The sequence below is a fragment of the Oryctolagus cuniculus genome, chromosome 3 (assembly GCF_964237555.1).
Source record: "Oryctolagus cuniculus chromosome 3, mOryCun1.1, whole genome shotgun sequence".
Classification (NCBI taxonomy): Eukaryota; Metazoa; Chordata; class Mammalia; order Lagomorpha; family Leporidae; genus Oryctolagus; species Oryctolagus cuniculus.
This window is the reverse complement of record NC_091434.1, coordinates 45,338,308-45,352,680: the sequence shown is the minus strand read 5'-3', so window position 1 is coordinate 45,352,680 and position 14,373 is coordinate 45,338,308. Positions and strand designations below refer to the sequence as shown.

General features: G+C 36.7%; 1 long non-coding RNA gene across 1 annotated transcript in view; it reads right to left on the bottom strand.

Moving 5' to 3' along the window:
• Window positions 1-14,373, bottom strand: part of LOC127491581 (uncharacterized) — a 92,122-nt gene that overhangs the window by 13,838 nt on the left and 63,911 nt on the right. Inside the window, exon 3 of the long non-coding RNA XR_007920327.2 lies at window positions 6,554-6,618. This is a non-coding gene — a long non-coding RNA (uncharacterized lncRNA). The remainder of the gene's footprint in view (window positions 1-6,553; window positions 6,619-14,373) is intronic.

Here is a 14,373-nt window from a genome sequence, read left to right as displayed (position 1 = left end):
ACAGACCCTGGGAGTCGGGTGAAAGCAGGCTTAAGGCAAGCAGCCCGCAGACACGTTTATTTCAATTGGTACAACATCTTATATAGCCAGGACCAGCCAATCCGGTCAAGGGGCGGTCTATGCCCCAATCAATCACAGCCTGTTGTCAGGCAGTTTCCAAAGCCATCCAATCATAGCCTGTTGCCAGGCAGGCCCCGTTGCCAGGTGGGATTCAAAGCCATCCAATCACAGCTTTTTGCCAGGCAGGCTCTGTTGCCAGGTGGGATTCAAAGCCATTCCTGAATAACTGACGCTCTCTTGCCAGCGACCATCTTGGCATGGCCTTCTCATTCCACCACACTTCATTGCATAATCCATTTGTTAGTTCTTTTACCCTTGGCTATTATTCCTCCTTTTCTCTACCTCTCCTTTAGTTCAACCTAAACATTTCCTCTTCTATGGGTTATGGGTGTAGAAAGGAAGTAAGCTATTTAAGGAAGGATTATATATAAAATAAAGTAGAGAAACTGGGTAAACGTCTTCGCTCCCTACTTCTTGCTGCCAACCACCAAAAAGATATCAGGGATAGTGTATGCTTTGCTAGAAGGAAGTGTATGATCTTGGAAATACGAAAACATGCTTTCATGAAACATTATCTGAAAGGTCGATGGTCCTCAGAGAAGATAAAAGCCACATTCAACATGATATACATTAAACCGGCCAAACTTCCATGTTAATGGATTGGAAGCGTTGACATCATCAAAATGTCCATACTCCTCAAAGCAATTTACAGATTCAATGTTAGCCCAATTAAAATAACATAGATGTTCTTCTCAGATAAAGAAAAGAACAACTTTCAGTTCCTATGGAATCACAAGATATGCTGAATAGCTAAAGCAATCCTAAATAATAAAAATAAAGCTGGAGGCATCAAAATACCAGATATCAAGACATATCACAGGGCAGTTACAATCAAAACAACTTGGTACTGGCCCAAGAATAGGACAGATTAGAAACATGGGAAATTGATCTACATATCTACAAGCTACCAATCTTTAACACATGAGATAAAATCACTACTTGGAGAAAGGGCAGTGTGTTCAACAAATTGTGTTGGCAAATTTGAATTCCTGCATGCAGAAGTATGAAACAAGACCCCTACCTTACACCCTATACAAATATCAATTCACAACAATGGATCAGAGATCTAAACCTAAGACCTGAAACCATTAGATTACTAGAGGAAAACATAGAGGAAACACTGCAAGATATTAGCATAGGCAAACACCTCTTGGATAAAAACCCAGAAGCAGTCAATAAATGCAAAAATAGACAAATAGGATTGCATAAAGCTAAGAATCTTCTGTACAGCAAAGGAAAGGAAACAATCAACTAGGTAAAGAGTCAACAGACAGGGGCTGGTACTGTAGCGTAGTAGGTAAAGCTGCTGCCTGCAGTGCTAGCATCCCATTTGGCTGGCAGTTCAAGACCTGGCAGCTACACTTCTGATCTAGCTCTCAGCTATGGCCTCAGAAAGCAGTGGAGGATGGCCCAAGCACTTGTGCCTCTACACCCACATGAGTGACCCAGACTAGGCTTCTGGTTCCTGGCTTTGGATCAGCTCTGATTGTTGCAGCCATCTGGGGAGTGAACCAATGAATGAAAGATCTCTTCCTTTATGTCTCTCTCCACCTCTGCCTCTGCCTGTCTGTAACTCTACCTTTCAAATAAATAAATAGGGGCCAACACTGCGGCACATTGGGTTAAAGCCCTGGCCTGAAGCTCTGGCATCCCATATGGGCGCCAGTTCTAGTCCCAACAGCTCCTCTTCCAAACCAGCTCTCTGCTATGGCCTGGAATAGCAGTAGAAGATGGCCCAAGTCCTTGGGCCCATGAACCCACGTGGAAGACCTGGAAGAAGCTCCTGGCTCCTGGCTTCGGATCAGCTCAGCTCCGGCCTTTGCGGCCATCTGGGGAGTGAACCAGCAGATGGAAGACCTCTCTCTCTCTGCATCTCTCTGTAACTCTTTCAAGTAAATAAAATAAATATTTAAAAATAAATAAATAAATCTTTAAAAAGAGACCACAGACAAAACAGGAGAAAATATTTCCAAATTATGCATCTGATAAAGGATTAATATCCAGAATATATAAGGAGATCAAGAAACTCAACAGCAAAACAAACACTCCAGTTAAGAGATGTGCTAAGGATATAAACAAGCCTTTTTCAAAGGATGAAATACAAGTGGGCAACAGACACATGAAAAGATGTTCAGAATGACTAGCCATCAAAATCACATTGAGGTTTCAACTCACCTCAGAGTGGCTATCATCCAGAAATAAAAAAAATAACAAATGATGGTGAAGATGTGGGGGAAAAGTACCCTAATACACTGTAGTGGGAATGTAAACTAGTACATTAGAGAGGACAGTATGGAAATTCCTCAGAAATCTGAAAATGGAGCTACCATATGACTCAGCCATCCCACTCCTGGGAATTTACCAAAAGAAATAAAAACATCATATGAAAAAATTATCTGTATCTCCATGCTTATGGCAGCTCATCTCACATGGCTAGGATATGGAATCAATCTAGATGTTCATGAACTGATGATTGGGTAAAGAAATCATGGTATATATACATGATAGAATGAGAATGGTACTCAGCCATAAAAAAGAATGAAATCCAGCCTTTCACGACAAAATGGATGCAACTGGAGAACATTGTGCTTCGTGGAATAAACCTGTCCCAAAAGACAAATATCATACTTTTTCCCTGATTTGTGGTAGCTAATATACAGAATCCATGTAATACCTATGAGTGAAATTTACACTTTGAGAGTTAATTACTATTTATAGCCCTTGCCTATACTCTTGAGGAGCAATGGTTTATCTACTTTCTATTTGTCAAATTCCTCATTTAGTAGATACTTAAGCTTATGGTTATAAAGTGAATTCAAAGTAAGTCATTGTAAAAATTAAAGGAAAAATTAGAAAAGAAGGAGGAGGGAGGGTAGGGGGAGAAATATCATCATGATCTTAAAACTTATATGAAATACATGAAATTTATTCCATTTATATAAATCAAAAGATCTGATAATATAAAAAGAAATGCATTGAGAAAAAGCAGAGCCATAGCAGCTGAAGGAACTGCCAAAGTGCAGCTCACAAAAGCCAAAACAACTGGGCAAGATGTTGGCTTCCTATATTATTTTGTTTGTCTCCTATATCATATGAAGTTGAACACTGTTTCATATATATATATATATATATATATATATATATATAGGTTAACTTGATGGTCTTGTCTATGAATTTCCTATTTGTAACATATATTTGTTCATATACCTTCATATTATTTGTATTGATTAATAAGTATATGTATATATTCTACATGTGAATATTGTATGAATTGCAGCTATTTTTCCAATATGCTTTATGTCTGTGGTATGTTTTGTTCTACAAAGTCTTAATTTTGATGTAATCAGTTTTACAACTCATTTGCCATATGACTTCTTCTTTGTGCCTTGAAGAAATTCATTTCCACCTAGAATTAATTACATTTGTTCATGTTTTCTAAATGGTTTAAAGTTACTTTTAATATTAAAATCCTTAAACCACCTGTAGTTGATATTTTATATATGGAATGTCAGATTCTAACTTCACTTTTGTTGTATGGACATCTAATTGTCCCATTACCATTTATTGAATAGTTGATCTTTTATTCTCTGATGAATAATGCCTAATGAATCAGTTGTATACTTTATTTTTCTATTAAAATCATCATATGACTCATCCTGTTTTTATTTGTTGGAACTGAGTAACATTTATATAGTATTTATTAATATTAAGCAACTTTTGCTTTTCTATATGAATGCTTCTTAGTCATGATATATGAAAATATGTTTATTTTGTGTTAATTCTGGATTCAGTTGCATATTATTTAGTTAAAATTTTGTATCTAAATTCAAAAGTAGGAGAGGTCTATCATTTCCCTGCTTGGTGCTATTTCACTATGATTTTGGCCTAGAAAAATTATTCCAGTATCCTAAATAGTTAACAAAGAGTTTAAAGGAATAAAAAAGAGCAGATACATTGAGGTACTTCAGAAGGAAATACTTAAAAAGAATATCTCTTCTCATCACCTTCTTCATGTATATAAGTATTTATATCATTAAGTATTTCTCAACCTCCACTCAAGTCATGGCTCACGGCAAATAAAACAAAGAGAAGTTAGTACTGATAGACAGTAAAGAGCTATATTTCCTACACATTATTGATGTAATTAAATTACATTCTTTTAATAATTTACAATGTAAGATTTTTCAATTATAGTAATTAATTTATGACATTACAGTTTCTATTTCCATGTGCAAACACAAACATGTTTTAAACAAATTTATTTTATGATTTTCAATGGAAATACTCAAAATGTGTTTTCTGCATAACAAAATTTAATTATTTATGCTTCGTTCTTTGAACATAATCCAGTATGCATATTTCTTAGATGACTAAATTAAGTCATATAGGACAGGAATTTGACAAAACTATTTCAAATGATTTCAAAATACTTTAATCAGTATACACGTTGCTTTTTCATATATAGAGAAACAAATGGATGTTATTCCTTTATTACTGGAGAAAATTCTTAATTTATAAGGCTAATAAAAAGTTGATAAAAGAAATGTGTTGAGAGAAGAAATTGCATTTACTTCCAATATGTGTACCACCGAGTGATTCCCCAACCTCCACCAGTAGCAATAGTGTTTCTTAGCTACAAAAACTACAACCAGAGAAGTAAGGAATGCAAACAGGAGCACCTTATAGAGCACAAGGTGTAGGTCTAGAGGCATACAATATGGAGGAATTAATCAATAATTCGATATCAGTCCTGACTCATCATGATTATATGGCTTCAGTAAGTCACTTAACCTAAGTATTGCCCTGCAAATTATCTTAGGAGACAGGGAGCAAGCCAGTTCTGGATCATTTCTTCTTTGTTGATGTCATCCTATGAAAGTTTATGACAACACAGAATTAGGTAAAGTAGAACTTGCAATATCCCTTCAAACTTCATCTACTCCATAATGTGATACACAATAAGGATACACCTAAATGATAACAGAATATGCTCTTAGGTTATTATCAAAGACTATTTTTTGGAAGATTTCATGGTGTCACACAGAGTTCCATTTGCCTGAAAGATCAAAGACAAGTAGAGGGAAAAAAAGACCACTGGGCCAGTGTTATCTGAAGTGTGGTATTTCATCACAGGAAAGAGTGAACCAATTAACTGATTATTCTCTATGTTTTCAACATTGAGAACCTAGAAAATGTCACAAATCTGAAATAAATCTAACTCTTTATTATTACTTATAAAACACTGTACTGGGAAGTTGACTTGACTATTGTGGTAACTAACAAGGTACTCACAAAAGCAGGATATTGCATTTATTCTGCATTGAATATTAGACATTTCTATTGATCTTGCACTATTAATATATTCAAATAGTTTTAGATCATCAATTCAAATTAATGGGTTTAAGTTAGAAAAAAAAGGGGAATTATGGGTAAACCATAAGAAAATAAGGACAGTAAAACATTTATATGCTATTCGTTTGCCACTTGAAGTTTTTGAACAGAACCTGAGGGAATAGTAAAATTAGATCTTCCGAAGTGTATTTTGTTGCAAAATTATCAGCAATATAATTTGTGATGAAATATATTGATGCATTTCATATACTCAAAGTATAAACAAGTCAATCTCTATCATGTGACCAAGTTCATTTAGTACAATTTTTTGGGCTGACTGGGATATTTAAGCCCATGAAAATGGCCATTTCACCAAAGATATAGTACAACACTCAGTTGTAGAATAAACATTCACTCACCACCAAGACAACACAAAGTATAATGTGGGTTTAGATAGAAGTGACACTTACATTACAATTTTAGCTATAAAGCCTATACACTTAACCAGAAAACTAAAAATCGAATGTCATGTGTAATTACCAGTGAACATTATAGAAAAAAAGGTATTGTAGACATTCAGGAATATGCCATATCACAAAGAATTATTATTCTAAAGAAAGATTTTTCTGATGATGAATGAACAAAATGTGAATAGGCTCCCGATGATGTATCACAGTCTAGGAAAAAAAGGTAGAAAAGGATGACAGTAATGAAAAAATGTGAATTGAGATGAATAGCATACATATTTTTCATAAAAAGACTAGGTTGATGTATCTATCCAGTAGAGATCAAGAAATAAGGATAAATGAGAAAATGAGATATGGAGAATACCACTATCTTAACATCCTCTACTGTGCATAGCTAAAGGCCCTTTTGATGGACAGCTGGAAGTCAGCCACAAGTGTTGTCAGTGGTCTCCAGCCCCATAACGAAAATCAAGGAAGGGAAGAAATCCAGAACTACTTAAACCAAAGCTTCGACCACAAATGTGCAAATGTCCTTTATTCTTCTAGTGCTTTAATGTGAATGTAGTGCAATGAATAGTGTCCAGACAGATATGATGCTTAGGCTGATCCCATCTGTGTACAAATATTATACTCACCTCCATGGTAGGAATAATCACTCAATCTGGAGTTTCATTCTTTTTGTAGGTGTCAGCAAACAATGCTGGTCAATTAACAAAGAAAGAGAGAATGATGTAAGAAGGAAACACCAGTAACCAAACAGCACGTCTAGATAATTTGTGCATGAGTTAAGGTTAAGCATACAAAGTGACTTCATATACAAAGCAAGAAAATATAAATGAAAAATTGTGTATTTGAAATGAATAGTATGACAGAATTTCAACACGAACACAATAAATAACCATGATATTTTTACTCATTGAGCTGTCATTTGTGGGTCCTTGAAGATTCAAGCATACATGTATGGAATAGAGTGACGGGTGCAGGTGTCTCCCTAAAGAATCTGCACCCAGAGGCCAGTGCTGTGGCTTAGGGGTTAAAGTCGCCTCCTGTGATGCCAGCATCCCATATGGGCACCTCACTAGCTTTACCACTTCTCATCCAGCTCCCTGCTAATGTGCCTGGGAAAGCAGCAAAAGATGGCTCAAGTTCTTGGGCCTGCACCCATGTGGGAGACCCAGTTGAAGCTCCTGGCTTCTGGCTTCCATCTGACCATTTGGGAAATGAATAAGCAGATGGAAGATCAATTCATTCTCATTCTCTGTCTCTGTCTCTCTCTCTCTCTCTCTCTCTCTCTCTGTCTCTCTCTCTCTCCTTCTCCTTCTCCCTCTTTCTCTCTCTTTCTCTATCTCTCTCTCTTCCCCTCCCTGTCTCTCCCTTTCTATATATATATAACTCTGCTTTTAAAATACATAAAATAAATCTTTAAAGAAAATCTGCACTCGAATTTGGACACTGAGGCAGTTAAGGAACGGTGGAAACAGAAGTAATCAAACTGAAAGGCTGGGCTCCTGGACTCTGTGGTAGATTTGGCGAAAGGAAAATAAATAATCCTCAGTGAACTCATCTGATTTCCATGATGATTAGTAGTCTCTCTGGAATAAAGGCTGATTTTTTCATTAGTGTGCCTTGCACCTTGAGACGGAAAAGAATCTCAGATATTGTGAAGGTGACACTGACTGCTGAGGAAGAAGCCCATGTATGGAGTGCAGATGCACATTGGAGCAGCCAAATCAGCTAAAATTTTTAAGTTTCCTGATATTGTATCACTTCGTTGTCCAGGCTATTACAGAACTTTAGTTGAATGGTGTGTTTTGTACTTTTTATATGAACTGTGATTAAAACATTAATATTAGGATGGCCTGGAAAGAGCATCCATTTCCTAAAGTTAGAAATGAGAATAGTTTGTAAATTCCTATAGCTATACCCTGATGCTGGATGGTACTTACGTTATCTTAAATTGTTTTAGCATGAAATAACTCCACCACCTCTAATGTACCACTGCCAGTGTTGGACAGCTCAGCTGCCCTTTGAATCAAATATGTGTTATATGATTTCTGATTCCTTCACCAAACATGCACAGTCCAACTTTTTTGCCTAATCAGTTCCAATTATAAATCCAATATTGCATATCTATAATTTTGAGTATTCTATATATCAGTAGCCATATAACAAAAAATATACATGTAAACCACATAATCAACTATCCAGTTGTCATCAGAAATAAATTACCAAATTAACCTTGAATGGTGAAAAAATACAGCTCTCTCATTTTCTTGAGCATATGAATTATTGCCTTTTTAGAATCCTTGTATAATAATTTCAGTATCTGAATTATTTGAATGTATTTCCACAACTTGTCTGTCTTTTTCCCTCTTGGATTTTTGATTGAATGCTGAACAATTTTGTGTATGAAAAATGTTGAGGCTGTGGTGCTATCTTCAGCCAAAGAAAGTTAATTCTTTTCTTCAACAGGCAGATAGAATGGAGGTTGATCACCTTCTTCCAACCAGGGACTGAGCTCTTGTGAGGCTGTGTTGCAGTTTGGTAGTCAGTCAACCTCTGCTCTGTTAGATTCTCAGGACATACTCCTTCGTTGGTTGAGACAAGTATGTTCAGGACATACTCCTTCTTAGGCTAAGATGCCAGCAGTGTCCACAAGACTTCCCCAGTGAATGCTGATCCTTGAGTGTTAACCACTGTGACACTGCAAAAATCTCTTCCCTAAGTTTTATTCTCTCAGAACAATGTTACACCCAGCCCTTAGCTCTCTCTTATTATAGGGATTTCTGGCTCCTTAACTTTCAAATTTTGTCTTTCTAGCCTCTAGGAGACTATCAAAACTTCTACCAGTTTCTCTGTTTCTGAATAATGTCAACTTATATATGAACCTGAGAATCAAACATGCCTTGAGGGGGGAAAATAATGGTTACAGAATAGCCTCTCCTCTGCTCAAAATCTTCTCTATCAGGATATTTTCCCCTCAAAACCTAGTTGCTGCAAAGACCATCCATTATTTTTAAATTTATTTTTAAGCATATATTTTTCCTCTAACTTTGCAAGGTTTTTCTCAGAGGTATCATTGGCCTACCACACTCTACTCCACCAAAGCTGGAAGCTGACACCCCTTTCTCGGGAATGGGAACTAACTAAAACCAAATGGAAAACAAATAAGCAAGAAAAAATGAAATCAGTTAGCAATAGGTTCTAAAACTACAAGGATACGAAATGGAGAAATTTGAGACAAGGTTAATAGTAACACTCTAAGTCAAAGTTAAAAAAAAGAATAAGACATTAAAATAATACAATGATATAAGGTCTTCAACAGCACAGTTTCCATTAATCTGGTTCTCCCTACTGAACAATGAGTCTAATTTAAAAAGACAACATGAGAGACTGAATTGAAGAAAATCAAGCAGATATTTTTAAAATGTGGAAATTATCAATATCTTCAATATATTTCAGACTGTGAATCTCTTAGATATCTTATATAACATTATCCTTAAATATGTTTGAGCAGGAAATATTTTTATCACAGAACTGTGAAAACCTGAACACACAGATAATGGTAAGAAATTTAAAAACAGTTGAAAATCTAAAATTCTTAATATATAGAATACACTAAAGTCATACAGGATAAATAGAAAAGATTGATTATTAGTGGTCCAACATATATTATGCCAGCTGGCCAAAGAGCAACTAAATCAGTAGCAGTCAAATGAAAATATATCAGCTGTTGAATTTGTGGCCCTGCAACACTTTAGACACAGGCATGTAGGCCTTTACTATTTTTTATACCTTTCAATCCCACTAGCAATCATTGATTACCCTTGAGAAATGTTTTATTGTTATGGTCAGATATCAAGAGCATTCTTTTGAATTCAAAAAATTAGATTTGCCACTAAGGGGTCTTTGTCATTACCATAGATTCTACCAATCCACTTAGTATGAAAAAAGCCCACTCTGTATCATCTCCTGTGAAATAAAAAATAATGTTTCTCTGTAAAGTCACTTTTGACCTGAGGATGCTTCTATTACTTTACATTCATTTAATATATTAATATTATTTTGAGTTTTCATATTAATCTTATCTTTGCTACTCTGTGAAAGAGAAATTTAAAATACCTTTTGTGAATGACTAACAATACAGAATTCAAGAATAAAATATCTCATAAAGCAAAGAAAAATGAGGAAATGAAAATCTATAATATTCATTTTCATTTGTGTTACACTGAGGAAAAAACAGCTAAAGGCAATTAATGAATTCTCTTTAGAGCGATTTTGGAGATGGCATATTGACCCAGTATCCATTTTTCTTATTGCAAGATAATATAGTACTATTGTCAGGGTTCCTACAAAAGCATAAACTATTTTATTCTACATCTATGAATAGATCTTGAAGAGAAGTGGTGGATTTTTTAAATGAGAATAAGAGAAAATAAAGAGCAAAGAAAAATACCATAGACAAGTGTTGCAGAATAAATAGTTTGAAGGCATCAAGAAAGTGGCATTCCGATCTGGCTGAAAAGCCCATGAGAGTATTTCAGGCATGGAAAGCCAAGACACTCTGGCAAAAGAAAAAAAAAAAAAAAAAAAAAAAAAACCTAAATGAAAGATCTCTGTGAGTGAGATCCCAGTGGAAAGAACAGCTCTTCAAAGAAGGAGGTACCTTTCTCTGAAGGGAGGAGAGAACCTCCACTTTGACTATGACCTTGTCTAAACAAGGTAAGAGTCAGAGAACTCAAGGGGCTTCCATAGCCTTGGAAACTCATGACTGGTGCATAGGGAGATTACTGATGCCATAAACAGGACTGTCAATTTGTAAAGTCAACAACAGGAGTCACTGTGCACTTACTCCTCATGTAGGATCTCTGTCCTTAATGTGCTGTACATTGAGACTTAATGCTATAACGAGTACTCAAACAGTATATTTCCCTTTGTGTTTCTATGGGGGTGCAAACTGTTGAAATCTTTACTTAATGTATACTAAACTGATCTTCTGTAAAAAAAAAAAAAAAAGAAAAGAAAAGAAAAGAAATTAGCAATTCCCAACTTGACTCTCGCTGGGATTAAACATGACAATAGGTCTGATCTGATTTCATCATCAGTTAAAAAATCATCTATTATTTTTCACTTTATGTTTCTGTGTGGGAGCAAACTGTTGAAATCTTTACTTAATGTATGCTAAACTGATCTTCTGTATATTAAGATAATCGAAAATGAATCTTGATGTGAATGGAAGGGGAGAGGGAGTGGGAAAGGGGAGGGTTGCGGGTGGGAGGGACGTTATGGGGGGGAAGCCATTGTAATCCATAAGCCATACTTTGGAAATTTATATTCATTAAATAAAAGTTAAAAAAAAAGAAAGAAAGTGGCCTAGTTTGTCTATTGTGCCAGGTACAAGACAACAAAGTTGCAAGTACTGTGAGAACCTAGAAAGTACATGTTATATTCATACCAAATTCATTGTGTATAAAGTAGTGGGTAAAACAAAATATAGTGAGAGCTAGATCTGACATGGGTGCTGCCATTTTCAACCTCCAATTTAGAAACTAGCAATCTAAGCAGTAAGAAGCAAGCTTGAGAAGGTAGAATAGAATAAGAATAGGAAGTAGCAGCTATGAATTGCTTTTTGTGAATCAGGACTCTTCAAAATGCTTAACAGATATTATATTGACTTAAGAGGCACTGGCTCTTAATAGTTCCATGCTATGAATGAGAACTCCAGTAAACTTTAACATTGGTCGTTTTCCTTTACAGAGTCTGGTCTTTTAAAATAACTTCTTTTTTTGAAGGCCTTCCTTATGTTTCAGATGATTTGAGACACTCTGCTGAGTACTATGCGATTTCAGATACTCTCTACTAAGAATCGTGTGATTTATTCCCCCAATAACTCTGTGGAGTAGGCTGTAGTCCAAGACACTAAAGTCCCAGTAGCTTAAGGAAATAGTCTAAGTAACTCAGTGGGTAGGCCGTGTGGGTGTCTATTACATAATAGTATGTTTAGGAACCCAGAATCCTTGGCTCCTTTGGGTCTTTTTATAAGTGTGGATGACAAACAGTTCTGACTCAGAGTGATCATGAGTCATGGAGTCATGTCCCTTAAGCCTCCCTGTCTCTTTGTCTGGAGCAACCAGATCTATTTGCCCACACTATGTGACAAGGATATTCTTATACTTCAGCTGTCATTCCCGGATTTTTCTTTAAAGCATAGTTAGTAATCCTTCATAATTTGCCTTTTTGATCTGGTTGTTCCTATGAAATCCATGCTCTCTTAATAGAATATTCTTTTCACTAAGAAAACTACTTCTGGACAGATACTACTTCCAAAAGAAAATTGCATACACCCCCAGAGTTTTTAAGTGTAAGAAGTACACTCGTGTGTGTTTTTCTGCAGTGACACTTTGTTGTCCAGTGCAATTTCTATAAATAAATTTCTATTGTCTCGACAATGTGAAAATAATCTTTCATTAGACATTTGAATACTAAATTTCTGTTTCTCTAATTTAAGTCTAAAATGTTTTTCTCCCCAGAGTTACGTATGAAAATCCAAGAAAATTCCCTGATGGCCCCTTTGAAGTTAACCTTAATTCTTGTCTCCCACTCAATCCTCACTGTTTTCTCTTTATTTCCTATCTAGGATATCTCTGGCTGTTTCCTCCCTCAGTTCCTATGTAATCTCCCTCCCACATGTGTCAGCTCTCAAACTGACAAGGCCTTATTCAGTATCCAGGCCCTGGAGGTTCACCAATGTCAGCTTGTACCCCTCAAGGCCGGCTTCAGTAGAAGAGTTCATTTGTGAAGACAAATTTGTGACAAGTTTTCTTTGCAAAGCTATGAGAATCTTAATTACCTCCGACTGCTAAATTGACATGTAAAAAAACAGCTCAGGTCTCCAAGAAAAATAAAGGAAAATCTTTTCTATCTAGAGAGAAAGGTGATCAACTGTGATACTTTTCCTATACTTCATGTACATTTGAGGCTTTATACTGGAGACTTCTAATGCTCTATCAAGAATTAGGATCGGGCCAGCACCATGGCTCACTAGGTTAATCCTCCGCCTGCGGCACCGACATCCCATATGGGTGCCGGGTTCTAGTCCCGGCTGCTCCTCTTCCAGTGCAGCTCTCTGCTGTGGCCCGGGAAGGCAGTGGAGGATGGCCCAAGTGCTTGGGCCCTGCACCTGCATGGGAGACCAGGAGGAAGCACCTGGCTCCTGGCTTTGGATCAGCACAGCGCCAGCCATGGCGGCCCTTTGGGGAGTGAACCAACGGAAGGAAGACCTTTCTCTCTGTCTCTCTCTCTCACTTCTGTAACTCTACCTGCCAAATTAAAAAAAAAAAAAAAGAATTAGGATCTATGTGTGTGGTCATTTCGTTGCAGATGTCCATGTCCCACATCAGAATACCTTAGGCTTAATTTCCAGCCCCAGCTCCTACCTCCAGCCTCCTGCCAAAACTGACCCTAAGAGGCAATGGTGATGGCTTAAATAATTGAGTTCCTGACACCCATGTGGATGTGGGAGATGTACAATGAGTTCCTAGTCCCTGGTCTTGGCTTTTGAGGGCACTTGGGGAGTGAACCTACAGATGGGCTATTCTTCATTTTTCTCTCCCTCTTCTGCCCTCCCTCCCTCCCTCCCTTTCCCTCCCAAATACATGAAAGTAATTTTAAAAATGCAGAGTTAGAATAAATTTGGTCAAAAAAGAAATTTCTTACAGGAATCAAATACTATCAGTTCCCATACCTCTTATTTATATAATTTCCCTGTTGGGACAAAATTGTGAGCCCTGCAGTCTATAGTCTTTTCAGGATCTACCATTAGTTTACAGGTTTTTATATTTAGCCTGTTATTTCAACTGTTCAGATTAAACTCAGAATAAAACATATTGTAAAAAGAAGTTGCAGGGGTCGGCACTGTGGCGTAGCAGATAAAGCCACCACATGCAGTGCTGGCATTCCACACGGTTGCTGGTTCAAGTCCCAGCTGCTCCACTTCCAATCCAGCTCTCTGCAGTGGCCTGGGAAAGCAGTAAAAGATGGCCCAAGTCCTTGGGCCCCTGCACCCACCTGGGAGACCACAGCTCCGGCCATTTCACCCAATTGGAGAGTGAACCAGCAGATGGAAGACCTCTGTCTCTCTTTCTGCCTCTCCTTCTCTCTGTGTGTTATTCTGACTTTCAAATTAATAAATAAATCTTAAAAAAAAAAGAAGAAGTTGTAGCCAGGTAATTCCTTCTATCTCCTTGCTGTAAGTGAAAGTCAACCCTTCTCCAATATTCTTGCTTGAACCTTCCCATTCTCTAATATCTGGGAATACACTGAAATTCCATAAGCTTTCCAACCATTAGTTCTTGATATTTGTACAAAACTGAGCAAGTAGTAATAGGATGATATTAATGATAATAATAAACTTAAAGTGATGATAATTGCCTACATTCTTGTCTCTGCTCTTTTG